Here is an 8,952-nt window from a genome sequence, read left to right as displayed (position 1 = left end):
GGAATATTTCCCCAAGGAGAGAGACCTTGAGGTGGGTTAAAAAAGTGTAGATTACTTACCCAGACAAAACCATACAGTCCAAGACAGAAAGACACACACATAACCAAGTTTAGTAATTCAACTTGTTAAGGGTAAGTGTTCAAGTGACATGCTTGAATTATAGTCTAACTAAATCAAAAAAATATTAAAAAAAACCAGTGGATGGTAGCTTCCCCCAGCCTAGCGCTGAAGCTTACTGAAATAGCAGCAGTTTAGGGATGATGCGGTGTCGATTGTGCCTTAATGAGCTCTATATTTAAGCCATCACTCTTCTTGTATATGCCACAGTCACATTTTCTTCATCACAACTGACAGTGAGTTGCTTTAACTAGATCTTATTTCTTTTTCTCAACTGTGACATTATTTCTAACTATAGTATCATATTTGATGAATCTCATTTTTTTACATTTTCACTTTTAATCGCTTCATTTAAACATAAAAGTTGGCACAAACCTGTTTTCTTTCTCTAGTCTTATTCTTCACAAATATGTTCAACTTATCTCAAGGTATCTTATGCTTTATCCAAATTTCACTTTAATATTATAACAACCTTTTGAAAGATCTTCTTTAGATCTAGCCAAACTTTTACAGGCCCTACACTTGCCTCCACTTCTGTGGTATGAACTCTAAGAGCAGGGTACCATCTTTGAAGTAGTAATGATCATAGAGCATTAGTTTTCCATAATTATTTACTATGAGGCTACATTTTTAACTCGTTTCATAGATGTTGTTTTTTGTTGCTCTGTATTAACTTTGACCTCTTTTGCCTTGTTTAATTGCTTATGTCTTCCTTTTATTATATTAATAATAAAAACAAGCTTTTGGGGAAGATTACTTACTCCTGCTAGCAGCTTTATAAAATTTTGTTTATCACTTGCAATAAGGAACATGATGCCTAGAAAAGTTCAATGGGTCATCTTTTAGTAGAAATAAGTGCCAGAAGCACATTTAGAATTTTGTTTGGCAAGTTTCTAAGATTATGTCCTTACCACTATGGAAGCCAATGGTAAAGTATTTATTTAGATACTTCATGCATCTAACACTAGGTTGCTGGAAAGGAAAAGAAGTTGAATATAATTTTTAGACAAGGTTTCATTAAGGAATCTTGGCCTTGGATTTACAGAGAGATGCTTGCTTCTGCCTCCTACATGCTAGGATTAAAGGCATGTGCCACCACACATGATTTAACAAAAATAAATTTTCAAAATTATCCTTTCCCTGTGAATCCCTAGCCTATTTAGTAAGCCAAGAATTCTGTATATGGAGAATATTTAAGATATTCCTAACTATTATGACACTAATCATTTTCTATATATAGGAATGATTACATGTGAGATGTTACAGATTCCTTTCTGTTGCTGATAATATATTTGGACCAAAAGCTACTTAGCAGAGGAAAGGATTTATTTCTCTTTACATTACAATCCATCATTGAAGGAAGTCAGACAAGAATTCAAGTAGGAACTCGAAGACAGAAACATGAGGAAACACTGTTTGCTGTCACAGTCACTTGTAAGCTAATGCTTAACTAGCCTTCTTATAAAGCCCTGGACCACCTGTGCAGGGAATGGTGCCTCCCACAGTGGGCTAGGCCCTCCTCCATCAATAGACAATCAAGACTGTCACAGACATGCCCAAGGACCACAGTGACAAAGGCAACTAATCAATACGGACCTACTTTTCAGGTGACTCTAGATTGTGTCAAATTAACATATGTCAATGCCAACTCGTACATGAGTTATTTGTCTAATACACAAAGTTCATAGGATTTAGTTTGATTGAATTTTAACTTATATGGTACACTAATGGTGTTAAATGATCAAGGTGGAGCCATTTCAGAAAAATGCATCTTGGAAGAGACATGAGTTGAATAGGATTTGCATCTTTCTCTGCCACTGGATTTTCATTCTTTACTAATTTTTCATATTTAACCTAATTTATTTTTCCATTAGTTTTTTTATATTTGCTCCATATGACAGATAATATTCCTGTGCTCATCAGATGTCAAAGGTAACACCTCACATAGGATCAAACAGAAAAAGTAGTGTGAGTCTCTGGTGATGAAGTATGGGAATTTAAGTGAAATTATAATTGAAATATGGTGAAGTTTCTTAGCCTGAGACATTCTTTTTTTAAAAAAATGTAATTCAGTAGTTACAGACTATTGATTTCTTCCCTTAACATTTTAGGTTTCAATAGGACAGAACCTCATAATAACCCATGGTTCATCAGCTCCTGAAACAATAGGGTTTTTTTTTTCAATAGCAGGAAGTATTTTTCATTTTTTGGGTCAGGATAAATTCTGTAAAGTTCATTCAAAATGTTTTCTTTTGCTTACTAATATTCCAAGAGATATTTGTTTTCAATGTGTGCAAAGATATTTTAATGTTCTCTACACTTTTATGGAAGCATATATCTATGTATGAGGTAGATATGCCTAAAAAAGAATTCACCCAAATTTATCAATTTCTCAATTTTATTTTTTGAGATTATAATATAATTACATATTTTTTCCCTTTCCTTTTCTTCCTCCAGTCCAAAAAGAACAGGGAATTGGCTGTAAGACCACTTCTTATGAGTGCCAGAAGTCATACCCAAAAGTCTCATCAGCATGACGGCCAAAACATGACCAGAACAAGTCCAGCACCAATGGACATATTGTTGTGGACGGGGAAGCTCAGGAGGCCTCATCCCTACATAAAGAGCTAAAGGCAGCTAAGGAATTCTGAGGGTAGAAAAAAAGTCTTCCCACTGGTTATCCAATACCAAGAGGTTAGCCCCGAGAATATACATATGAATAACAACGGCTAAGCAGGCTGTATTTATGAATACATATGTATGTGTGTGTAACAGATTTATCAAAGTTTATGCTTCACTTCCATCTCTCACTAGCCCTGTCTGTATTACTAGGTAAGGACTCATTACAGTGTGTGTCATACTGTGGCCTGTATTTTAGTTACTAGTTTTCATTGATTCTCCATGTTTAACATTGAAATTAGTTTTTGAGAATCCCTTAACTTGTGTTCAATTGAAAGTTCTTTAAGAAGTTTATTCTAGGATTTGATAATTCTAATTTTAATGAGGTTGTTCTTAGCTGCAAGGGACAAAAAAACAGATTGCAGTTTAGGCTACAGCTGATCTCTCACAAAGCTGGAAGTATAGCAATTGTAGGTGCAGATTGGGATTTCAGAGACTCAAATGTAAATTTTAAGGCCCCAGGATTTTTCCACATTTCTTCTCTGACAGTCTCTGCTTGCCAAAGTCATGAGAGGAATGACGCAGTTCCTAATGTCATGAGCCTTTACTACAACGTGGTCATGATCTCTCATGGTCATTATAGTATGACACAGTTCCTAATGTCATGAGCTCTTACTACAACATGGAATACATGGCAGGAAGAAATGGTTTCCATCTGTTTGTTACCCAGAATCCTTCCCCAAAGCTTCTGTAGGAGACTTCCTGTCATGATTATTAACCAAGATGAGCCACTTGTCTCAAGTATATGATCAACTGGAAAGAAAATGAAATAATTGTGTCCACCTTTAAAATCCACCAGATTCCCTGGAAGTGAAGATTGGAATCACCTTTCTGGGGCCCACACTCCAAACAGGTAAGAGGAACACCGAAAAGGTGCTTTGTCTCTGCCAGCCGAAAATGCAGTGTATTTAGAAAGTTAAGAAAATCACTCAAATTCTGTATTATTATCCATCTTTTTCTCTATGGTATAATATGGTCTCTGACACTTTCCCGTTAGAAGATAGCTTTCTCCAACATTTCCTAAAATCTATGTGTTTTTGTACTACTTAGATTATTAGGTTAAATACTTTGAACAATATATATATATATTCTTTGAGAATTTCACATCATACACCCTAATCCACTCACCTCCCAGTCTCTCTACATCCACCCCTCACCCCTACATCCTTCCCCCACCAGAAGAACTTCCCCAATTAATTAAAAACAAAGTGAAACAAATAAACCACCTCACTCCTGAGTCTTACCCATCTCTCCAACACCTCTTCATTTATCCTATCGGCACTGGGAGATGCAGTGTGTCACACAGTGTACCCCTTTATCCAAACAGCCTCTCCTGCAAACGTTAATTGCAATTAGTCATTGGTCTGGTTCAAGGCCTCTGGCCTCTGGCACACCATCATCACTGGACCCTTACCAGAATGCCTCTTGGATATACTGCAGCTATTATTCTACAGGACCAGTCCCTTCATGTGCTCCCACAGGTCATACATGGGGCAGCTGTTAGGGTGGGCCAACCCAAAGCCCAGAACGTGGGTCTGGGTGGTAGCTAATCTGGTCATTCCCAGGCACTGGGACTGCCCCCATTTAAGTGAGGGGCAGAGCCAGCTCTCCTATGCCCAATGGTGGCAAGGAGTTGGGGGTGGCACAGTTCTCCCATGGGAGTCAGGCCAGGTTTCTCACTGCAGTGTCCATGGAGAGGTAGGGCCAGCTATCCCAGGACCAGTGAAAAGCTGGGCCAGCTCAGCACAGGTCTCCAGATTTCAACATACATGGTTCCCATGCCCCCCTGTGGTAACATGGGCCATGGATATCTACACAGACCCCAGCTGCAGCAGGACCACGGGCCCAGACATGGCCTTTGGCAGCAGCTTGGGCCCAGGCGTCACCATGGCCCCAGGTGGCAGCATAAGTCACTCAGATCAGTATGGCCTCAGCAGTGGCATGGCCCTTGGACACCAACATGGGCTCAAGTGGCTGACCAGACCCCTCACATCCACATAGTCCTCAGTAGTGACAAGATCCGTGGACATCAACTCAGATCCTGGCTGCAGAAGGGCCTCAGAATAGTTATTTTTTATTTAAGTAGGACTCACAAGTGGGGTTGCTTCTCTAACACTGAACCCAGGAGCCAGTTCACTGCATCAACTTCATGAACATATCAGATGCACAAATGGCACCCTATCCAGAGAAGAGTAATTGGGACTTCTTTATTTCCAAAGTTAGAATTTATGAATGTTGTAAAAACTCATTTTAAGAGTGTTTTTTCTACCTATCAGGAGAGGAAAATGTCCTCTCTCAATATGGAAATGGGTGGAGAAAGAAGCCAGCCATGAAGGAAATGTTTTCTTTGTCCAGGTGCATATGGCGATATCCTAAGAACGCACAACAGGCAGAAATTTAGAGATGAGAGGGATGGAGAATTTGGATCCCTGACCACAAGGTAGGAAATTTAGAGATGAGAGGGATGGGGAATTTGGATCACTGACCACAAGGTAGGAAATTTAGAGATGAGAGGGATGGAGAATTTGGATCACTGACCACAAGGTAGGAAATTTAGAGATGAGAGGGATGGAGAATTTGGATCACTGACCACAAGGTAGGAAATTTAGAGATGAGAGGGATGGAGAATTTGGATCACTGACCACAAGGTAGGAAATTTAGAGATGAGAGGGATGGAGAATTTGGATCACTGGCCACAAGGTAGGAAACTTGGGGTCAATGAGAATGGCACAAAGTCCAGGTCCTGACATGATATCTGTGATCAGAGTTGATGGACAGATATTCCCCAGATGCCAAAACGTCACAAACTTAGCATCTTGAATAATACATATTTGCTATCTTCACATTTTTACATGACTCCAGTACAGGGCTGGTTGGACCAAAATCAAGGAGGGGGCAGAGCTGCGTTCTTTCTGAAGTCTTGAGGTGAGTCTGTCCCTTGCTTCTCCTAGCTCGTAGGGGCTGCCCTTGTTCCTAGCTTCCTTACTAACTCCTTGGGTTTCAAAGGCGGTGTTACCACAGCGCTTATACCTTCTGCCTATCATCCATCCTTCTGACCACAGGAGGGAAGAGTTCTCTGCTCTGAGAGCACATGTGAAGAGACTGGGCTCACCTGGCTCATACACTCTCCTTGCTGTCTCCCGAGGCCCTGAGTTTTGTCATACTTGCAAAGCCCCCTTTGTTACACGCACAGGTTTTAGGGTTTGGGATATGGATATTTTGAGGAACTGTCATTCTTTTCATCACAGATGGCATGGTTTATCCAGCCTGCATGAGCCACCAGAAAGTGCTCACCCACTTCAAACTTCCTACCTTCACTTCTGTGAGCATGAAGGGAGGTCCTTGTCTGGATATTTTATCTGCTAGAGAAAGGACAATGGACTTCTGCCCCGATCTCCCAAGGACAGGTGCACTGCAGCTCCCAGGAAAGTGCAGTAAGTCCATTTGGTGAGAGGAAGCGTCTCTTGCCTTCCTGGGTTCCCCAACAAAGGGCTCAGGTGATGGTGAACTTGAGGCTGCATTTTCTGAAATTGATTACGAGGATGGAAACTGCTAATTTCGGTTCTGTGTGGAACAATCTTGTTTGCTTAGTCCCTCCATCACGTTCTGAGAGAAGACATAATAAAGTGCCACCACCTGAGTGGCTTAATACAGCAGCTGTTCATTCGCTCGTGATCCTGGAGACTGTAAGTCAGATATCAAGGGCCAGTAGATAGAGCCTTCTTTACAGTCTCCAGAGACAGTTCTTCCTTGACTTTCATCTGGTGCCTCCTGGGTTCTTAAATTGTGATAATATGATTCTAACTTCTGCCCTCCTCTTCAGTAGGTATTTTTGCGTCTTCTCATAAGCTGTATGTTTTCCAGAATGCCTGTTACACTGGATTTGAAGCCCATTCTGCTCCAGTATGACCTATCTTAATGAAGTACACTCTATAATGAATAAGGTCATTCTAGGGTTTGTGGGATTAGGACTTCAAACTTTATTTTTTTTCCTTAGGAAATAAATTTATCCTATAACATTAACCAAGAAAAAAATCTGTGTAATATTGCATCTTATATTTCATGGAGTTGTTTTTACATTTTCAGGCATTTAACTTTCTTCCCACTCTAAATCATGAAAGATTGATGCCCTTCACAATGCTTTCCTGGTCCCAAACTGCAGTCATGTCTCTTATAAAAATGATTTTACTGCTATTCTCCTTTAGAGACTATCACGTATTTTTAATGAACTTTTCTAGTTTCAGAGTTTAGGCTCTCTTTTTTGTTTATTTGTTTTTTAAATTACTTTACCTTATGTGTACAGACGCTTTGCTTGCATTTATGTTTGTGTAACATTTGAGTACTAGTGGTTCCTGAGGCTAAAAGGTGTCAGAGCCCCTACACCTGCAGTCAGAACTAGTTATGAGCTGCTATGTGGGTGCTGGGAATGAAACCTGGGTCCTTTGGAAGAGCAGCAAGTGCTCTTACCTGCTGAACCATCTCTCTAGCCCCCTCCATTAATTGTTTTTAAGACAGGGTTTCACTATGTGGTCCAGGTTTATTAGGCAGAGTTCTCTAGAGGAACAGAACTAATAGCATGAGAGAGAGAGAGAGAGAGAGAGAGAGAGAGAGAGAGAGAGAGAGAGAGAGAGAGAGGCTTATTAAAGGGGAATTTATTTATTGGCTTATCTTACATGATAGAGCTGGGTCATTAAACAATGGTCAACTACACACTGGAGAGGCATAGAATGAAGTTTCCAATCCAGAAAATGAAATGACTCAACAGTTCAAATCCAACACCGAAAGATTGAAGATTCTGGAGAGTGACTGTGAGTGAGATCACGTTGAAGACTGAGGAAACTGGAATCTATGCCTGTGGGCAGCAGCAGTGATAGACATAATCACCCAGTGAAGACAGCTACTCACCAGCAGCGGCTTTCCCTTCTTCTTCTCTTCTTCATCCATGCAGTGTGCTTCCTTGTATTCGGGGTATGTCTTTTCCCTCTAGTCAAGGTCCCAGATGCCATTCCCCTCTGGACATGCACCCACCACACACAGCCACACTTCAACAATCCTCGGCATCTTAGTCCAGTCAGGTTGGCAGTTCAGAGAGGCTAGCTTAAACTTACTTAGCCCAGGCTAACCTCTAACTTGAGATCCTCCCGACTCTTCCTAAGTGCTAGGAATACAGGTATGAGCCACCCCCAAATCAGCTTTCAGTCCCATTTTCTGATACCTAGGACTTCAACCCCAGGAAACTGATCCATTTTTCTCAAAAGCATTGGCTGGCAAGCTTTTAAGACTTGATGGGAAAGATCATCATGCTCATGTAATGAAATCTGCAATAGGCTTGATGGTAGCAGCAGGAGTGTTTTCTGCTGATCAGGAACTTCCTGATACTGAATATCTAGTGTCTACTTGGCATTGAAGTGTAGTCAATGTCTATACACTTCAGAGTATGTTCTTCAAAATCACACATCAAACCCTGTAGGAAAAACATAATGATATATAGCTTTCCCCTACTCAACATTTACTATGTGCTAGAAATGATAAACAATTAAAAATTAAATTAGGTAACATATGTTACCTAATTTAATTTTTTCTCTAATTTAATATGCACACTTTTATTGGTAGGTAGTATAATTTCAGTTTTGCATAGAAAGACAATTAAGGACTAAAACTGTTTCCTAAAGCTATGCTACTAATTGAGGTGGGCTCAGGATTTACAGCAGATTTTTCTGATTCCAAAGTTATTTACAAATTGGCTCTTGGATGATGTCCCTTTTCCTCAAGCAGCTCTTAAAATCTCTTGGTTCTTAGGAGGCGTCCTTTGCACTATAAGGGCTGTGAACTGGTTGCATCTATTATGACATACACAATTACCATGTGCTCTAATGTTTTGATGAAGAAAGACAATATAATTTTTCATTGATAAATCACTCTGTATGTTTTGTGAGTCTCTAGAACAGCCCTAGCCAACAACTCAAAGGGGGACTTTCTGTGTCTAGAATAGCTGTTTTTGTTAGGTGGTCTTTGTATTTTGGATGGAGCACCCATCCAACCCAGGTGAGAAAAGTTCATTAAAGCTATATATGTGTACACACAACACACACACACACACACACACACACACACACACACACACGCACGCACGCACGCACGCACGCACACACGCAC

The 8,952-nt window shown here is 40.3% G+C and overlaps 1 long non-coding RNA gene across 1 annotated transcript; it reads left to right on the top strand.

The window, feature by feature from the left end:
• Positions 1-2,574: 2,574 nt before the first annotated feature.
• LOC128095963 (uncharacterized) lies at positions 2,575-5,307 on the top strand. Its single transcript, XR_008213495.1, has 3 exons — positions 2,575-2,811; positions 3,596-3,649; positions 5,152-5,307. It is a non-coding gene; the product is annotated as an uncharacterized LOC128095963 (long non-coding RNA).
• Positions 5,308-8,952: the final 3,645 nt, after the last annotated feature.

This window comes from Peromyscus californicus, unplaced genomic scaffold, assembly GCF_007827085.1.
Source record: "Peromyscus californicus insignis strain IS unplaced genomic scaffold, ASM782708v3 Scaffold_5__1_contigs__length_169319896, whole genome shotgun sequence".
NCBI lineage: Eukaryota > Metazoa > Chordata > Mammalia > Rodentia > Cricetidae > Peromyscus > Peromyscus californicus.
The sequence above is the reverse complement of the archived record's forward strand: the minus strand, read 5'-3'. Positions and strand labels throughout refer to the sequence as shown.